This window comes from Pelobates fuscus, chromosome 4, assembly GCF_036172605.1.
Source record: "Pelobates fuscus isolate aPelFus1 chromosome 4, aPelFus1.pri, whole genome shotgun sequence".
Lineage (NCBI taxonomy): Eukaryota > Metazoa > Chordata > Amphibia > Anura > Pelobatidae > Pelobates > Pelobates fuscus.
The window spans coordinates 210,745,145-210,765,913 of NC_086320.1; positions in this window are offsets into that span (position 1 = coordinate 210,745,145).

Consider the following 20,769-nt stretch of genomic DNA (forward strand, 5'->3'; position numbering starts at 1 on the left):
ATATATATATATATATACACACACTACACAAACACTCACTGCATTCACTATACACTCTGCATACACTATATATACACACTACACAAATACACACTGCATCCACTACACACACAGCTCCCCTGTCTAAATACACTTCATCCACTACATGTGGCATGTATATTTTGTGCATTTACCGTTAGAAAGAGTTTATTTTTTCAAAATGGTAAATGTACAGAATATCGGCTATCGGCTATCGGCATGAAAGTTCACAGCTTATCGGTATCGGTATCGGCTCTAAAAAATCAATATCGGTCGATCCCTAATTGTGACCGTCTTTGATTGTGTGTGTGTGACTGTCTGTGATTATGTTGTGTGTATGTGTGACTGTCTGCCTCTGATTGTGTGTGTGACTGTCTGTGACTGTGTGTGTGTGTGTGTGCCACTGTGTGTGTGACTGTCTGACTGTGATTGTCTGTGTGACTGTGTGTGACTGTCAGCCTGTGATTGTGTGTGTGTGTGCGTGCGTGTGTGTGTGAGTGACTGTCTGTGACTGTGTGTGTGTGTGTGAGTGACTGTCTGTGACTGTGTGTGTGTGTGTGTGTGAGTGACTGCCTGTGACTGTGTTGTGTGTATGTGTGACTGTCTGCCTGTGATTGTGGGTGTGACTGTCTGTGAATCTGTGTGTGTATGTGTGACTGTCTGCCTGTGTGATTGCCTGCGTGTTTGACTGTGCCTGTAACTGTGTGTGAGTGACTGTGTCTGACGGTCTTCGCCCTGCAGTGAGCCGGCAGCCAGGATATGATGTCATCGCGGCCTCGGCATCATTACAGGGCGTGCGATGGACCTGTGCAGAAAGAGCACAGAGATCCCAGCAGCAACCACTGACCACCAGGGACTGAGGATCCACTCCAGCCCTTCTAGAGCAAGGTAGGGAGGCAGGATGGACCTCTTAATGATTAAATGTGTGTATGTATGTAATATTTGTGTGTGTGTATGTGATTGTGGGTCAGTGATTGTGTTTGTGTAAATCTGTGCTTATGTGTGATTGTGTGTATCTCTGCGTATGTGTTTAGTAGATAGCTCCCTTATTTCCTGTCCTTAAATATTGCAATCCCACATAAGGATAACAAATAAGGGATTTATCTGCTAAACAACTGAAAATAAGAAAAGGGCATTTTTTTATCCTTTATCTGTTTAGTAGATCATTCCCTGAATTGGTGCCCGTATGTGAGATTTCCATATTTAAAGATACCAAATGAGGGTGCTGTTTAGCAGATAGCACCTTATTTGGTGTCCTTAAATATGGCAATCCCACAAAGGATAGCAAATAGAGGAGTTATCTGCTAAACAAAGATTGCAATTAAGAGTTGTCAGCCAGCCCACAACAAGAAATCTGGGTGGCTAATGTGAATAATATGCAAATGTGTAGTCAGATGCCAGCATGCAGAACACAGCATGCTGGCATCAGACAGCCAATGGCAGCATATTACCCCATCCCCTAGTGAGAAGTTTTACTGCTCCCCCTCCCCCTCCTGTTTTGACTGTGGTATCTTATGTGCCCCCCCCATATATATTGTTCCTAGAGTCGCCACGATGTCTGCATGTGTGTCAATGTGTATCTGTGTGTGACTGTGTTTTGTGTATATGTATCTGCATGTGTGTATGTCCGTGTATGTGTATATGTGCAGACATCTAACAATCTCGCCAACACTACACACAAATACACTCATGAATTTCAATGTCAACACTACATACACACCCCACCATTATATATAACCATACCACTGCATTCAAATACCACACAACACACAAATGCATGCTTGCATTCAAACGCCAACACTACATACAAACACACCGCTACATTCACTCACATATACTCCATACAAAAACATGCATACATTCAAACACACAAACACTGCTTAGTGCTAAATACATAAAAAAATTGGTTGTTTTTATATTTAAATTTGGGGGGGGGGGCAGGGGGGTGCCAAAAATAGGACCCGCCCCGGGTGCCAAATGCTCTAGGTACGCCCCTGCAGCAGAGGGAGTAAAGTTAGGGGAAGTATTTTAAGGGGAAGAAGAAAGATGAGAGACCAGTTGGAGGCACTCCATCTCTCTATCACACCCGAATCTTCGTCCCACTTGCGCTCTTAATATTCTTTCTCCTGTTGTGATGGTAAACACCGACACCTTGGCATATGGCTCCCGAAGGATCTCACTCAGCTCTACCAGCTTCATTTTCTCCTGATTCTCAACACCCTGCAATCTAACCTACAATGCTGGACATCACAACATATATAGTGGTTTGGCCACATCAACACAACAATGTCCTGCCACAACTCATATACTTATTCCAGACCATACTGGTTACTATCCCAATAGCGTAGCGCAGATCTGGCGGTTTGTGTGAAATCAGCAACCCACTCAAACTTGGAGCGCTTTACTAGAGCTGTCTAAACACTCCTGCGGAGCAGGGTTTCCATCCATCATTACATACTATTATTCAAAGCACCTACAGAGACCGGTAGATTGGCACGCGCACCCCACCAAGAAGCATTTGTTAGAGACAGAGGGTAATCTGAGGGTAAGATTCCCTCAATGCTGTGTTTGGGGTGCAAGATGCTATTTTTCCTACGGGCAGGTAACCCAATGATAGACACTATCCTTGGGGTATGGTGCACTCTTTGCTATACATGATGATTGACCACCTCACCAAATCCACTTACCTCCATTTCAAATTACCTAGATTAGCCAGTGCCTTGACCCCAGTGACCTAGAACTGACCTTTTCCCTGACAGACATCCGTCTCCCTTGGACCAATTCCACTACCACAAAATTATTGCTTAGCAATTCCGGGCAGAGGACAGTTACATAAAACCCTGACCCAATTTAAACACTTCTGCACTTCACAGGAACATATTTTGTGTGCTGCCCTCTATGCCATGCTGATATCGAGTGATAGTGACATACCACTGGGATTCACGAGTAGATAGGAAAGGGAACAGGTTGAAACTCACATTACAAGAAGGGGACAATATTTTCATAGTGACACTTAAATGCTTGATAAGCAAAAAAATTCCTGAATTAAGCTACAAACTGACATTTTCGTAAACCAGATGTCCTTCACTGCATGCACGCTGAGATCAGTGGCATACATATACGGGTTGCAGCTGTGACCGGGCCCGTCACTACTGGGGGCCCGGCCGCCCTGCGGACCCCTGTGACTGGGTACCAGCTGCCACGTTTTGCGGCCCGGCCCGCGCTGCAAACTGCCAGGGCCACACGTTCAAGAGGCCCATCGGGTGGCCCATTCTGTTAGGGTTACCCGATGGGTATGGATTTCCAGGGGGCCCGGTCAGCACTGAGATCACTGCTGGGAGGAAGTGACTGCCCCGGTCACTCCTCCCAGCTATCAGAGCGCCGCGCGGGAGGAAGGAGAGGGAGTCAGAGTGGGAACATCAACCTGAGCCACTACTGGATCCCAGGGAAAGTCACCTTCCTGCACCTAAAAGGTAGGAAACAGGAGGGTGACTTAAAGATGTTGTACATGTGTGTGTATGTGTGCATGTGTGCCTGTCTGTTTGTATGTATGTTCGTCTTGTGTGTGTATGTCTGTATGTATGTGTCTGTGTCTCTGTATGTGTGTGTGTGTCTGTCGGGTGGGATGAGAGGGTGGGAAGAGGGAAGAGGCAGGGAGGGGGGCATGAGTCAGTTTCACACTGGGGCCCCATGGATTGTGTGCACTGCCCCATGGATTGTGTGCATTGGCTGAGATACCTAAGGAATGTTGGCGATTCGGCTATGGTGAGGGAACCGGGATCCACATTTAGAGGTCATGCCCTACAATCATCCCCTTCCGGGAAATAGTACACTCCAAAATACAAGAATTTACTGCCACTACCCTTCAGCTACAACCGTTGACTATGCTCTTACACCATACCTCAATGCCATTGAAGGCATATAAAAAATCCCTGACCCTTAACTTGCAACTCACTGCAAAGTCCCTGATTCCATTATTCTGGAAACAGTCAGGTGCATCCACCTTTCAGCAATGGGAGGGGGTTAAAGTAGAGGAGATATATTAAATGGAAGTGCTGATGATGAACGCTAAAGGGCTTAAGCCAACCACGTTGCAGACTGGCTTGCCCCCTTCCCATCAGAGGCTAGTAATTAAATAACCTCACACTGCACTAGACCTGGAGTCACAATAGCTGTTCTCTGTTGGAGAGATGGATATAGTCCTAGTGGTTATTGCTGTAAGCTTGTCTTCACTTTAAATTCACACATTGTATACTTAATATTAATACAAGACCAAGAAGAGTGAAAAACAAGAAAAAGAGAGGTGGAATGTGTGGCATTACCACAAAGGTGAGTAAAGAAACGAGGGACAGGTTGAATGAGTGACCGTATGGCATAGTTAATAAAGGATGCAAAATAGAGGTTAAATGAGGGATACCATTTTGCATGATCATAACAGAAAGGATACTAACAGGAAGTCACAGTCGTACAAAAAGCATCTACAATTCACAATTAAAAACTGAATATCCCAAAATAAAATAAGAAGAGAAGAGATAAGCACATTTTTTTTTTGTCAATCTTTCTTTTATTGAGGTATGCAGGATGGGGTACAGAAAGTAAAAGAGGGAATGTACGAGTAATATACAGCATAGGGATAATACAACGTCAATTTCGAAAAGTTACATTTCCTGGACAATAATACCTCTGTTTTTGTATTTTTTGTGTCTGGTGAGTAGCTCAAGTTATATCTATTCGTTAATATGCAGGTGTGACTTGTCACTTCAACTAGTCAAGATGTGAGTGTGTGTTCTGTGTTACAAGAAGTGTACAGAATGTGTCGCCGCTTAGTTAATCGTAAAAGGAGATGCCTAGATAAACCGGCTACACTAATAGCGGAAGAGTACTCAAACTGTTTTGGTCGCTATTGTCACGCAACAAATGGAGCAGGCTAAAAGCCGAACATGATACTGGCATACGAATTTAGTTAATACAGGTAGTGCTTCAAACAGTGCTAAAGTCAGGCCTAGTGTCGAACGGCTAGGACATAGGCTACGTACATCACTTGTCTTAGCAGGTAGTCTAGTTAAGTAACATTTCACGCAACAAATGGAGCAGGCTAAATTCTGAACATAACATTGGCATACAAAATGTAGCTAAAACAAGTTGTGCTTCAAACATTGCTATAATCATGCCTAGTGTCTAACGGTCAGGGCATATGTTACGTACATCACCTGTCCTAGCTGATAGTCTGGGTAAATAACATTTTCTAGTGGACGGGAGCGTAAAACCTTTCAGCGGTGTGGACAGTGAGAGTCTATTAGCGTTATACAAGAAAAGGCCAGTACATATTGCTTAGGTACTACATTGCTCACAATTTGTCAAATGATAATTTGCACGGTGGGGTCCGGTCTTGCCTCCGCAGTGAGGACTGCAGGAGTAACGTACATGCAGTCCATTGAGCTTAGCCTATGCCGGCTCTGAGTGCTGGATGGACGGGCCAAACATCGTGGTCGGATCGTTGCCTCTGTGAGTCGTCCTTTCCGACAGATCTTGGAAGGAAGCTTAGTCCTTGTCTGCTGCCGGTGAGGGTCTGTGGTCGTCGAGTGTGGGAGGTGCGCGAGGGCGGCCGGGTCTCCCCGTGGCCCCAGGCTCCGTGTGGGGTCTGCATCTTTGCTCCACGAACTCGGGTGCTACAAGAGGCCCAGTTCTTCCCTGTGAGGGCGCTTCGGTGAGCCCTGGTGTTTCGTCGCCGCCAGCGGCGGTTAGGCTTCCAGCGATGTGGCAGATGCTGTGGAGTTATCCTCCTGGGTGGGCAGTCAGTGCTCAACTTTAGCGTTAAAGGGTCTGTAGTGCCCTTAGTAGGCCCGGTCCGCCTCCGTTTCCCCGGTCCACATGCTGTGCCTCCGTATTGCACGCGGGGTGTTGCAAAGAGTCTGTCCAGCTTTTCTATTGTTGGAATTGTTGGAAGATTAGATCCAGGCTTGTGGCTTGTACGGGTGTAGGTTCTGTAGGGCAAGAGGCTTCTGCAGTAGCGCTAGGCCCAGGGCCCAAGCCCGTGTGGGCAGATACCATCCGTTTAGCCATGTGTGTCGCTTCGGTGGGGACTGGGATAAGCCCCGCCGGTCCATAGGGGGGGGGGGACGGGGTGTCCAGCTTTGCTTTGCCGTGTATGTCTGCAGTGGGAGAGCGGCCGTCTCTCCCACCACCACCATGCTTGTAGGCCGCAAACCTGCGTGGGTCGGGTCCGGAACACAGGGCCACTTGCGTGGTGTCACCATGTCGGGCCCGATGTCCTCTATCGCTTGGGAGCACCGGGTCATCGGTTTACTGCCTCCGGTTAACGAGAATCGGCTGAAGGTTAGTTGAAACCCGGGAGCTACAGCGACATGCGTCTGCTCCCTTCAGCGGTCAGGCCCCGCCCCCGAGATAAGCACTTTTTAACAAAGCAGTTAAATATCTGATTGAAATCAATAAACCCACAGACAAGATATGAGGAGATTCAAATGAAAAAACGCTGGCATAAGTGTGAATCACAATGGAAAAGAATAAACTATGTATTATTCTCCTTAAACATGGAGAATGGCACCTTGGTGAAACAAACAAAATTACATTAACACTGCATAATTACCATAGGCAACATAGATCTGTTAAGCAACATAGCGGCATTGCAGTCCACAATAGAGTACTAAGCAACATAATTGTGATGAAAGCACCTTCGTCACTGGGATTTGGAGAGGCCTGCTTGCCAGCCTCTTGCCCTGTGACGAAAAAACACTTTGTGCATATTGGGACTTGGCACAATGCCCCTTTAAACTTTCGAAGTGGAACTTCGAAACACAGAACAGCCAGACCACACACAAGTGGAGTGTGCAGCCTATTTACTTCCCAGGCTGGGAGTTAACCGCAGCCAAATTGACGAACAGCTGGGTGGTCACCATTCGTATTGTCGAACACGTAGCTGTGGCCATCTTGTTTAGTCGAACGTGTTCAGCAGTGTTTTGTCGTTGAGTTCACAGAACTCAAATTGGAACACGCGATGGCCCGAACACCGCTGAACTTTACCTTCTCCGGGACTTCGACTCTTGGACGGGAGTCGACTAAGTGCACAAACGGTTCCCGTTCGACTATTTGTACTGAACTTAGACTGAAAATAGACTGGGCGCACAGCCGAATTCCTTGGAACTATTTTGGGCATGAAATTATGCGTGCGGTCGGTCAAAAGAGACTTCCAGGAATTTCCTGAACCGCTGCTCTGATCTGGGTGATTTTTGGATATGTTGCTCATCCAGATCAGGGCTATCTATTTATAGATATGTTAGGTTTTAGGGTGTTTTCTGTACTTTGGGAAAAATTTGTGTTTTTCTGCCTGTGGATAATTAGGTTATTCTATTAGCTACTTTAATTATATCCCAGGCAGAGGGGAGGGATTGTTTGCTGTACATGGGAGTGTCACAGACTGTATGGCTGTTCCTATTGGTCTGTACAGTTGGGAATGCAGTGTTCCATCAGGTCCAGGGGGTGTGCCTCTGGCCTGAGGAATTGTATATAAGCAAACCTGTATCAATAAAGTTTCAGACTTGTTCTACCCTTCATGAAGTTTTGACTCATGTTTGGGGGATTGGAGAACTACCTACACCCTGGGGATTGCTATAATCACTATACTCCCCAGAGTATAATCACTAAACTCTTGTAAGAGCTGTTCCTGTTCCTGCTCTCTGGATTACAAGAGAGGTCTACTTACTGGAAGCTGGATCCTGGTCTTGGGACCAGAGTGGGTGGAAGGCGGCAAGACCCCAACCAAGCTGCGGCGGTTCGTGGGGTATGCGGTGTTTATGGTGTCTAGTGGAGTGCTTGGAGCTCTCGGGGAAACACTAGGAGCATCCGTCAATGGAGGTACCCAATCGGGGTGCCAGGTGATCCGTTACAATAATAGTCCACTTGCCAGACCTCAGAGAAGTTGTCAAACCTTTAGCAAATGTTTTGACTACTTACATTGTGGGTGCCAGGGAACGCCTGACACCATAACTATTACAGCATCCTTTAGTGGTTATGATTTTTAGAGCATTCATTTAAATCTAATGATTTGAATACGAGTTAATGGAAATCCTATAGAGTAGAAATTTTCAGAAACATCTACAAAATATATATCTGCATCAGATTTTGTTGAAACAGACACTATTGTATATGGCCTACATGCTGAGGGTTGGATTGTGTAGACATGTCTAATGAGTGAATGCAATTGGGTGTCTTTAGTCCTGACAGAAATGGTTTAATATCTGTGTGAAACACCCCTTCTATGCGTTGTTTAGTTTTTGTGTATAATGCATTCCACCCTCATGATAATCTTTAAATGAATCATTACTGGATGTCGGGGGTGTTTTGTAATTCACAAATAGGTTATCAATCATATGAGTAAGTCATAACAAATGATACAGTACTGTATCAGGCAAGAGAATAATACCCAAAACCAAGGAAACAAGGAATTAGTTTCATCTCCCTGACAACCTGAGCTAAGTACCAATAGAGAAGTGTTTCAGTTGAATACCTAATGTTCTTTCATTGAATGAATAGTTTAATAACTGAATAGTTTAATAACAAGTAATGTGTGTAAGCATTAGCTGTGAAAGATTTTAAACATAGCGCCGATCAATAATATTTTACTATGAGACTTGTAAAGGGTGGAGAATTTTGGTTCTTCCAAACCACTTAGTTTCATAATGATTGTAATGTTTTCCTTTTGCTTTCTTGTATTAAAGAAAAAAGGGGAGCAGGAAAATAAAATGTTAAGTGCAAAATAGTGGATTTATCGAAAAAGGAAAGAAAAGGGTCAGTGGGCAGTTGACCACCCACTCACGACTGGCATAAAGACAGAAACAAAGGTTTCCCACACATACAGTCTGTAGCATCAGTGTCCGTTCTTCAGTGTTAAAAAAATGCAGTGTCCTTTCAACTTCTTCCAACATGTGTCTGCGGAGGTAGCAAGCACAGCAAGACTCGGTCAGGCAGAGCAAAACCACTACAATAAAAGGGAATTTGAAAAAAAAGGGGGAGCGGGAGCAGCAGTAATTCAATTTTTATGAGGTGGATGAACAGGCGGCTGACCACCAACACCACCGCATTTTTGTGCAGTGAACTGCAGCCACATGCTGCACAGGCAGTGTTCTAGAAGCACACTGCAGATCAAATCATCCACAAATCTGTAAAAAAGCAATGCAAATTTAAATTAGTAGGTGTGCACGGCACTGGCCACTTATTTTTTAACTCACTGGGTGGTATTTTCTAATTCACTGGTCCTGTCCAACCTGGACAGTTGATTCCTGGCACTATGCTCATCACTACCCCTGCTCTGTGGTGTTGGTAGTAATAGTGGAGGTAGTAGGTTGTGGCGACTGCACATACTCCGATACAGCACCAGTAGACCTGTTCGCTTCCCTAGTACATACTTGTTCTGCTTCTTCGCTCAGTAATACAGACTTGTGATATCTTTGCAGATGTTGCTTCATACCAGCACTTGTGAGATGATCCTTCAGTCACCCACTACTCACTTCTTTGCTGCAACATTTGCACTTTGCAAGTCAGGCTTTTTGAAGGCATTCAAAGTAATCCCACATTTTGCCTTATTGTCACGATACATTAGCATTTACCTTTTGCCTTTGTGACTGATGGAGATGCAGATTGATTTGTATCAGTGGCAATGGAAGCTGTTGCAACAATAGCCTGTACACTAGCACTCGCTTGATTAATGCTAATGGGGATGTTGATGGTGGTGATTCTGGTGCTCTGTATTGTGTGGTTATTATCAGGAGAGAGGTTAAATTAATGTGGCTGAAGTTGGTGCCCATTAGTAACTCATTAATCTTAGCTAGCTTGAGACATGTACTGCCTTGGGGTTAGTGGCCCACACAGTCAGTCACAGAGTCAGTCAAAGCATGCATTATAGATGACTGTTTATTACAGACTCAATCATACATATAAACTCTAAGAGGGTAGTGTGAGAATGTGCTGGCTTCATTTCACCAGGTAGTTGCTTACCCATGACGTGAGTGATGATTTCTATAATACTGTCATTAAATTAGCAAAAGCAAAAACGCTTTGGCCATAACCCATATAGGCAGATTAACACAATATTATAAATTTGAAGTATATAGTGTACAAATAACCCAACCTCTACACCACACACTGTGAAAAATATTAAACTAAAAATGGCTAACAGAGAGATGTGCTAGAAAAGGAAACAACACAGTAGTGTGACTATAACATAGTTGCATAGCTGAAAAGAGACTTGCGTCCATCGAGTTCAGCCTTCCTCACATACGTTTTTGCTGTTGATCCAAAAGAAGGCCAAAAACCCAGTGTGAAACTGCAACAAACTAGTAAAAAAATCCTTCTTGACCCCAAAATAGCAGTCAGATATTTTCTTTGGATCAAGCAGCTATTACCCCACTAATTAGAAATTATATCCCTGTATGTTATGTTTTTTTAAAGTATTTATCCAATTGCTATTTAAACATCTGTATAGATTATGATAAAACCACCTGTTCAGGTAGAGAATTCCACATTGTGGTGGTATATCCTCCTGAAGATGGGTTACTACCGCCTAGGTCGCCCCTTCCAGTTGTGTTTACAGCTTCTTGCACAGGTTACCGCGGTATCACCCGAACACTAGTCGAGACTTAGTGAAGGTTGAAGAAGACTGGTTTTACTATGACCAGATGGCCCACTTATATACACAGCAAGGGTAAAGTCAATCATGTCCAGAACACTTCCACAACATGCATGACTTAGCATAAAAATATAAACTGAATTTCTTGTGTCAGCATAACCAAGCATCAAAACCACAGATAAAACAAATCGGAACCTCCACATGCCATACATCCCAAGAAAGGTCTTCCTGGAGTGCCCACTGTGTCCGAAAAGCACCCGAGTTGGATATTGCTAGCCCGAATTGTGTGGAAGTCCAAAGTTCAGGACATGGCTAGCCCCCGATCCAGCACAAAGTTCCAGTAGGCTGATTAAGATTTCCCGGTCATGCTCACTATACATCAGCGGCTAGGGAAGGCTGTTAGCAAGACGCTGATTGGGTGTCCCATCACATACATCCTTATATTTCTTACTGTAAAAAAACCCTTAAATTAGGGATGTGCATGGGCAAAAAATTCAGTTTGGTTAGGAAATTCGGGTAAGTAAAACAAATTAGTCTGCTTCGGCAGTTCAGACCAATGGCATTCTGTTCGGTTTTGCACTAATTGCACATGTCTAGTAAGTGGTTGTGGTGTCATTCCTGGCACTGGGAGGCTGGAGCCCAATATATGTGTAAGTGGTTGTGGTGGCAATCCTAGCACTGGGACGCGGGAGCCCTATAAATGTGTAAGTGGTTGTGGTGGCAGTCCGGGCACTGGAAGGCAAGAGCCCTATAGATGTGTAAGTGGTTGTGGTGACAGTCCAGTCACTGTGAGCCCTATAGATGTGTAATACATATGTTTCCAGATAATTGTTTGTACTGACCCAAATATATTTGTATAATGTTATCATATCCCCTCTGAGGCACAATTTTTCAAAACTAAAGAGATTTAAATTTTTTAACCTTTCTTCGTAACTTAAATGCTCCATTCCTTTGATCAATTTTGTAGCTCATCTCTGCACTTTTTCTAGTGCCATGATATTCTTCTTTAGAACTGGTGCTCACAATTGCACAGCATATTCAAGGTGTGGTCTTTATAAAGATGCAAAATTATATTTTCAGCCTGCGAAATTATGCCCCTATTCACATCTTTCAATGCACATTTATAAATATGTTAAATATAAGTGGTCCCAAAACAGAACCCTGAGGGACACAACTTACCACTTTTGTCCAGCTTAAAAATGTACCATTAATGACAACTCATGGTACTCTATCCCTAAGCCAATGTTCTGCCCAAGAACAAGAATATTCATCTAGACCAGTGGTTCCCAACTTTTTTTCTCTTGAGTACCCTTTGGCAGCCCATTTCCATAAATAGTACCCCTTATATTAGTGAAATATTTGTAATTATTATAGTTGCTGTATTTCAAATGTATATGCATTTCTCTGTCCCGTCTCCCCTTCTTCTCTGTTCCAGGCTCCTCACAGTGCAGATACACACACGTGGATACACAAACATACAGATACAAATTCTGACACACATACAGATACAGACACACACATACAAACACTGACATACATAAAGATGTACAGACACACAGATACAAACAATGACATACTCATACAGATACATAATAAAGATACACACACTGACACACATGCAGATACATAGACACAGATACAAGTACTGAGATACAAGAAGAGACACACATACAGTTGCACAGACACAACGACACACATGCACATACCCACAGAGAAAACACTGAAACACATAGATACAGACATGCAGACTGACACATGATTTATAGACAGGCAAAACACTTTCACACATGCAGATACACAGATGCAAACACTGACACACATACAGGTGCACAGACACACTGATGCACATACTGGCATACATGTAGATACACACACTGACATACATATAGTTACAAGGACATACTTATACACACACTAACACACATACAAATGTAAAGACACACATGTGCAAACACTGCCACACATGCAGACAAACAGATGACAACACTACTATACATACAGTTGAACAGACATGCTGATAAACACACTGCCACACATTCAGATACACAGATTCAAACACTGCCACACATATACATACAGATACACAGATACAAACACTGCCACACATATACATACAGATATAGACATGCAGATACACACACAGATATAAACATTAACACACTTACAGATGTACAGACACACACACCCTGCCACACATGCAGATACATAGATACACATATACAATCATTGACACACATACAGATACAGTCACAGATACACATGTAGATACACAGACACACATGCAGATAAATGGACACACACACAAATACAGGTATACAGATACAGACCTACAATTACACACACTGACACACACATACATACACATAGATACACACACTCATATGCATACATATAAAATGACATACACAGATACCGTCCCAAGACATTTATCTGCCTGGGTCCCCCAAAACAAGGACACCAAAACACGTCCACATTCATTATGTTGTATTATGATAATTAAAACCAAAATGAAATATATCATAATTAGATAAATACATTCCAGTAACATATTTAGATAATTGCACACTAAATTAAACATCACAACATATATGCTTCTGAAGTGGTAATAAAATATTAGCTAAGTACAATATAAGTTAATCACTAACAAATTCTCAGTTTTTGCTGCCTTTAGTACATAATTTTAAATTATCCCCCCTCTCTATTTCAACATTCCTTGTTTGTCCTTGACCTGCTACAATGTGCTGTTGCATAGAATGTTATGTTATAGCATAGTTTGGATTTTTAGTACTTTTGCTTAGAAAGTAACCATGGAAACAGGTTCACAGGAGCAGAAGCTTTGAGCCTCTGTTTTAACATGCCACTAGAGCAGAAGTAGACTTTAATCTTTTATGAAAACACAAATATTTTCTTACGTGTTGCCGTTTGAAATGCACAGTTCTAATATGGAATTCTAGTGCAGTGTTTCCCAACCCAGTCCTCAAGGCACACCTACCAGTCCAGGATTTAAGGATTACCCAGTTTTGTCTAAGGTGTTTTTTCTTTTTTTTTTCTAAAAACACCTTAGACAAAACTGAGTAATCCTTAAATCCTGGACTGGTAGGTGTGCCTTGAGGACTGGGTTGGGAAACACTGTTCTAGTGAATACATTTGAAGGAAATGCTACATTATCTCTGAACCCTTATCAGTCAAATAAAACTAGCCGTTTGGAATAATGGGACAAGTATTATGGTTTGTTTTTGTGGTTTTTTTTTGGGGGGGGGGGGGTTGTTCTATAGTTCTTGTGTACCAAATGTTGGCTAAGCTGCCGTTTTCGTACAATGATGCATATTGATTTTGCAAAACATAATAATATTAAGTTTAATAGAATTATGCATTAAAATAGACCACTTGCGGGGGTGTGGCCTGACCACAGAGTGCAATGGACGCGTCTAAGTGAGCTCCGCTCTGTCAACAGCTCACAAAAGCGGCGAAACCGACCCTGTCCTCCACTAACACCGGGGGATGGAGAAGAAACCTTCCAAGAAGCGCCCTAAGAGGGGCACCAAACCGGGGGTGACCGCCAGAGGGAACCCGGCGGTCACACAATATGACAGCGACCTATCTCCGGAAGCCTCCCCTGCACATGCAGCACAGGCACAGGAAGGCGATCCCCCAGCATCAGACACAGCACAGATCCTGATGAAGCTGACTGAGGTAAAAACATACCTCGCATGGGAAATAGTGCGCTCCACACAAGTGCTCCAGAATGAGATACAATCACTGGGGGAGAGAACAGCTAGGCACACTGGAGGCCACAACTACCGCCCATAATGCAGCCGCCTCACAGGTAAACCTCCTGACGGCCAGGATGACAGCCGATGAACTCGCTATTAATGACATGGCTAACAGGTCGCGCTGCAATAATGTGCGCCTGAGAGGCCTACCTGAGCAAGCCGGAGAAGGCCCCCTGACAGAGACAGGTGGAACGACACCAACATGCCCAGGGACATCATAATACGATTTTTACACTTCCCTATGAAGGAGGCCCTGATGCAGAGAGGCAGGGAAGGCCCCATATAGCACCAAGGAAATTATCTTTTATAATTCCAAGATTTGGCCCCCTCCACACTTCAACGGCGACGTGATTGGAGGCCGGTAACGTACGCCCTGTGGTGTGCTAATATCTGCTATGTCTGGGGTCATCCCTTCAAATTATTAGCCTTTAACCCCTTAAGGACCAAACTTTTGGAATAAAAGGGAATCGTGACATGTCACACATGTCACGTGTCCTTAAGGGGTTAAAGATGGCCTTACCCATGTGCTCCTTCCAGGGAGTGAACTAGCGGCCCCTGGGTCTTCAACCTCCCATTAACCTCCCATTAACTTGCCTTCCTTGACCTCTGAGCCGGCGGATATACCGAAACTCCCAAGGAAATGGATGCAAGCTGGAGAATGAGATGCGCCCATCCCTTCTCTCCTTGGCCGGATGGCCTACCTCACGCTGAGGAACCTCAAGTGATTTTTGATCCAGGTACTGAGGAATGTTTATATTTGGGGCTGGGGGGGGAAGGGGTTATCACACATGGAGACAGGCTCCCCTTTGACTGCAGGTACAGAAATCGCCCCACGCAAGTTATTTCCTGGAGCATATATCCTGCACTATGTCCTGACCTTGAGACTCCCTGGTCCAACGAGCCTACGCTTACGGGGGGACAGCGAGGGTTGCCTCCCCTTAGGACGTTCAAACTCTTGTTCCTCTATATTTTATTTGGTTGAAGTCAAATACACCAAGAGGTGTGGGGGACGCCATTAGAATTATTGGGAGGGGAGCAGGGACGGGGATGGGATACCCACTTGCTAACCATATCGGTAATACTGTTTTGTATATTGCATGATTCCTTTGCCATCACAGGGCAGAACCGACCTATAGCCTATGACCCTTCTGGGCCCACATAGTACTGGCTGTCCCGTGGCCCCTGTTCCCTAGGGGTGCACTGGGCATTCCCCCTCAGGCCTTTCCTCTCACCCACTACAAGCGGTTACTACAACCTTTCACATTGGCCATGGGGGTGGGGGTCTCAGGGGACCCCCTGGGGCACATGCGCTCGGGTGCCTAATCGATACATGAATCTTTGGTATTATTTACTATCTGTCTCTGTCCCACTTTAAATGTTGAAAGTTAAATGGTTACATTCGAACCCCCAACACGCAGATCCCATGGGGGACGACCTTTCTACAGGGATATTTAGGGTCCTGGTGGCAGTCCTCTCATCCCACGTCAGCACTTTTAAGCGCTCTATCCCTCCCCACGTGTACTAGTTTGCAGTACTTTAAGCACCTGTTCCTTACACACTGGGGAACTATGCTAACTATGCGCAACAGCCGAGATTATTGAGGCGAACCGTCACTCCCTGCCCATTCTTATATAGAAGCAAATAGTGATCATGAAGTCATCTGAGAGGGGCCACGGGGATGGGTGATGGGGACGGGCCTTCCGCCTGAGATTGATCTGGTGGGCAGATACATATTCTAATCTGGCACACTATACTCACACAAAGATAAAGCACCGCGCTTACAGCAGCAGTAGCTTAGTATCCAACAGCTCAAAATACATATATTCTCACACACTATCCATCTGATCAACATCTACATCCCGAATGAACCCATGGCAAATTTCTGGGACAATTTAGCGGCCGAAATCAAAGCGCTCCCTCATGGCTTGCGCATTCTGGGTGGGGGCTTTAACGCGGTGCCGTGTCCTGCCGAAGCTCCCGCAGAGGACAGCTGAGGTCACAAGGACAGGGCGGACAAGATAAGCTCCTACACAAATTCATTCATTCGACCGGCTTGGTTGACGTCTGGAGGGCACAGCACCCAAGTGACATTGATTACTCCTTCTTCTCCCCACCTCACAAGTCCTAATCCAGGATAGATTTATTCTTAGTTACTAACCTAGCTTTAGCCAAATCCACGAACACTACAGTCGGGTCTATCACATGGTCGGAACACGTGGACGTGGCTCTCTCGCTGGGCAACCTCAGCACTGCGTCGCCCTGGACGTGGAGACTTAACTCATCCCTAACCTCTGCCACTCAGAAGGAATTACAGGACTACTTTTTGAAGAATGACACTAAGTTACTAGGCACCCTCCGCAGCATAGAGCTTCAACATAAATCCAATCCTACCGATGCCACCCTAGATGGACTGTGGGAAACCTGGCACACCATCAGCTCCTCGACGATACGGCACGATCCATCACATGGTCTAGGTGGAATTTTTTCACATCAGCCATCAAAATTGATACAATGCTGGTGAGAACCCTCAGTCCGTGGCAGCGATGAGCTCACATAGCTATCAATCACGTCGATGGCACCATAAAGACCACCCGACAGACATCGCCCAAGTATTCACCGAATACTACCACTCTCTGTACAACCACTCCCCAGTGGAGGCAGGCCATCAGTCGAGGGAGGATGTGACCATTCGCTGCTTCCTTGACACATTGGGACTCACGAAACTAACCCCTGATGCCTGTAAATTATTAAATGAGAAAATATCGACCAAGGAAATCGATAAAGCTATATAAGGATTGAAGGGGAATAAAGCACCAGGCCCAGACGGCTTCGACGGGGGGTACTACAAAATCTTTCATGGAACTTACCCCTCGGTTAGAACTCCTTTTTTAACGACTTTCGGGAAGGGGGGACACCAGATAAGGACATGTCATTGGCTAATATTGTCCTACTTCCTAAACCAGGTAAAGATCTACTTTCACCAGCACACTACAGGCCAATCTCTTTGATAAAACACAACTTAAAAATTCTCGCCAAAATCTTAGCAGACCGCCTAAACCCACTGCTGACTTTACTTATACACGCAAACCAAGTCGGATTTATCCTGGGCCGACAAAAGTTTGAGAAAAGGCGTTTGATAGGGTCAGATGGCCCTATCTTGTCCACCTCTTGAACTACCTGGGCTTCCTAGCTTCATACATAACATACATCAAGGCGATGTACATGTCAGGATTACTAAGTGATCCAGCACGTAGAATTGTATCATACCTAGGACTAAAAGGTAACGTCCTACTGGGCCTTGGAATGGCCGGACTTAACATACCAAAGAATAGTCAGGATACTTGCCGAGGTCGGGGGGCACAGAATGGGACACAACGATAAGGGAATGCCAGAAATCAGGGATACCAGAATACAGGGAAGTCAAACAAAGCCAAAGTCAGAAACAGAAATAAATGCTCAGGAACACACTCTTGGACAACCACTAGGGAAACCACAACAGGGCAATGAGGAAAAGTACATTTGAGTTTAAATAAGTGCTCTACAGTTCTGATTGGCCGAAAATTGATTGACCCCAAAAAGTGCACACGCGCCTCCCACGTGACATCACGTGCATGCCAACGTCGTCATTAACGTGGGCGGACGTGGGGGTATAATGTGGTGTGGATCCACAGCAACCAGCGTCCATCAACATGTTGCAAGAGTCAGCTATACAGACGGACAGCTGCTGGGTTTCAAATACCGCAAGGTTAGAAGGAATAAGTTACATTACCACACACCTGAAGACAGCCCACCGGGCGGGCAGGACCAGGCTTGAAAGGAAATTTGGCATGGAAAGATGAATCTTGCAGCCAGCATGAATGTCAGAGGCCGGAACCCTAGAACGCTCAGCGGGCCCATACCCACTGCAATCAACCAAATAATGTCAGATGCCACAAGAAAATCTGGAATCCATTATGGAGGAGACCTCCTGTCCAGAAACAACCAATGGAGGAGGGGGAACACTTGGAACAGTATACCTATTGCAAACAAGCGGCTTGAGCAAAGAGACATGAAAGATATTAGGAATCCGCAAGGAGGCAGGGAGATCCAGAGAATATGAGACACGATTAATACTACAAAGGATACGAAACGGACGAAGCAATCTAGGAGCAAACTTCATGCTAGGAACTTTAAGTTTGATGTTGCGTGATGATAACCATCCAACTTGGTAAACAGGGTTGGCACCCCGCCGTTTATCAGTATAAAGTTTGAAACGGTATCATGAATGGAAGCAAGGTGGTCATCCAAAGCAGGGATAGCTGTATCAGAAAAGACGGGCAGTAGAACAGTAGGATGACGACCGTTATTAATAAAGAATGGGCTATGTCCAGAAGAGTAATGGTCAGCATTGTTACTAGCAAACTCGGCCCTAGGCAGTAATTCTGAATTATCCTGAGTGCTATTAACAAAACAACACAAATATAAATCCAATTACTGGTTAGCCCTCTCAGCCGTGCCATTGCTTTGGGGGTGGTAAGAGGAAGAACAATACAAGTCAATGCCCAACTGTTTATTGAAAGCCCTCCAAAACCGAGAGACAAACTGAGAACCTCTGTACGACACAATATTGTGAGGAATACCATGTAGTCGGACAATCTCACGTAAAAAGATAAAACCAGGTCTTGTGAGGATGGCAATTTTTTGAGCGGAACAAAATGAGCCATCTTAGAAAAACGTTCAACCACCATAAGGATAGTGGTATAGCCATTAAAATTAGGAAGTTCAACAATGAAATCCATGGACAAATGGGACCATGGAACATTAGGTACAGGAAGTGGTTGTAACAAGCATCATGGAAGTTTATGAGGAACTTTCGAAACTGCGCAAAGAGAACAATCCTGCACATAATCTTTAAAGTCTTTCCTGAGAGTATCCCACCAAAATTATCTCATGATCGTGGAAATTTAATTATTAATGCCTGGGTGTCCAGCAGTTACGTTGTTGTGGAACACCATCATGACATTCTCTTTTTCACACAATGGAACAAACAATTTATCTAGCGGTTTATTGCATGGCGCCTGAGACTGAGCTTCCATGAGGGTGCCAAGCAGAGGTGAAGATAATGAAAGGACAATGAAAGTGATGATACATTCAGGTGGAACAATAGGGGACATTTCTTGTTCTTGCACTGATTCAGTATCAAACTGTCTAGACAAGGAGTCCGCCTTCACGTTTTTGGGACCGGGTCTGTAAGTTATAAGAAAGTTGAAGCGAGATAGGAACAAAGACCATCTAGCCAGTCTAGAAGACAGTCGCTTAGAGTCCCCTTTATGTGCCAAATCCTTATGGTCAGTAATGATCAAAAGTGGATCCTGGGAACCTTCCAAAAGATGTCGCCACTCTCTAAGCACTAATATAATGGCCAATAACTCTCTATTGCCAATATCGTAATTACGGTCAGCGGGGGACAATTTTCTAGAGAACAGCCCCTACTCCAGTTTTGGAGGCATCAACCTCCAGTATGAAGGGTTTGCTAGTGTTAGGATGAATCAATATATTCGGCCCTGGGCCGAGTTTGCTAGGAACAATGCTGACCACATTTTCTTGAGAAGTTCAAAAGCCTCTCTAGTGTCCTTATACCATATTGTACTATTAGCCCCCTTGTGGTGATGGGGGCTATCACAGAAGAGAACCATTTAATAAATCTTCTGTAGTAACTGGCAAACCCAATTAACCTTTGAATAGCTTTTAGTCATTGGGCAATGGCCAATGTAGAACAGCCTCTAGTATCTAAGGGTCCATCTGAAACCAAGAAGCAGAAATGTTATACCCCATAAATTGTTATTCAGTCTAATGCATTTTTCCAGTTTACAATAAAGTTGATTAAGTAAAGTTCGCAATACTTGTTTGACCTGTGTGTGGTGAGTCTGAAGGTCATGAGAATAAATAAGGATATCATTGAGGTATACCAGGACAAATGAATGAATATCATCCCTGAGTACGTCATTAATCAAGTCCTGGAACACAGCTGGCACATTGCACAACTCAAAGGGCATAACAACGTATTCATAGTGCCCACTTCTAGTGTTAAATGCCGTTTTCCACTCGTGATTTTCTTTTATCCTTACCAAATTGTATGCATTCCTGAGGTCTAGTTTAGTATAGATTTTAGCACCCTGGAGTCTGTCAAACAATTCAGAAATGAGTGGTATTGGATAGGCATTTTTAATTGTGATCTTATTTAGTGCCCTGTAGTCAATGCATGGACGTAACTCTGTCTTTTTTTTTCCCTACAAAAAAGAAGCCTGCACCAGCAGGTGAGGATGATTTGCATACGTGGCCCTTACTTAGGGGGTC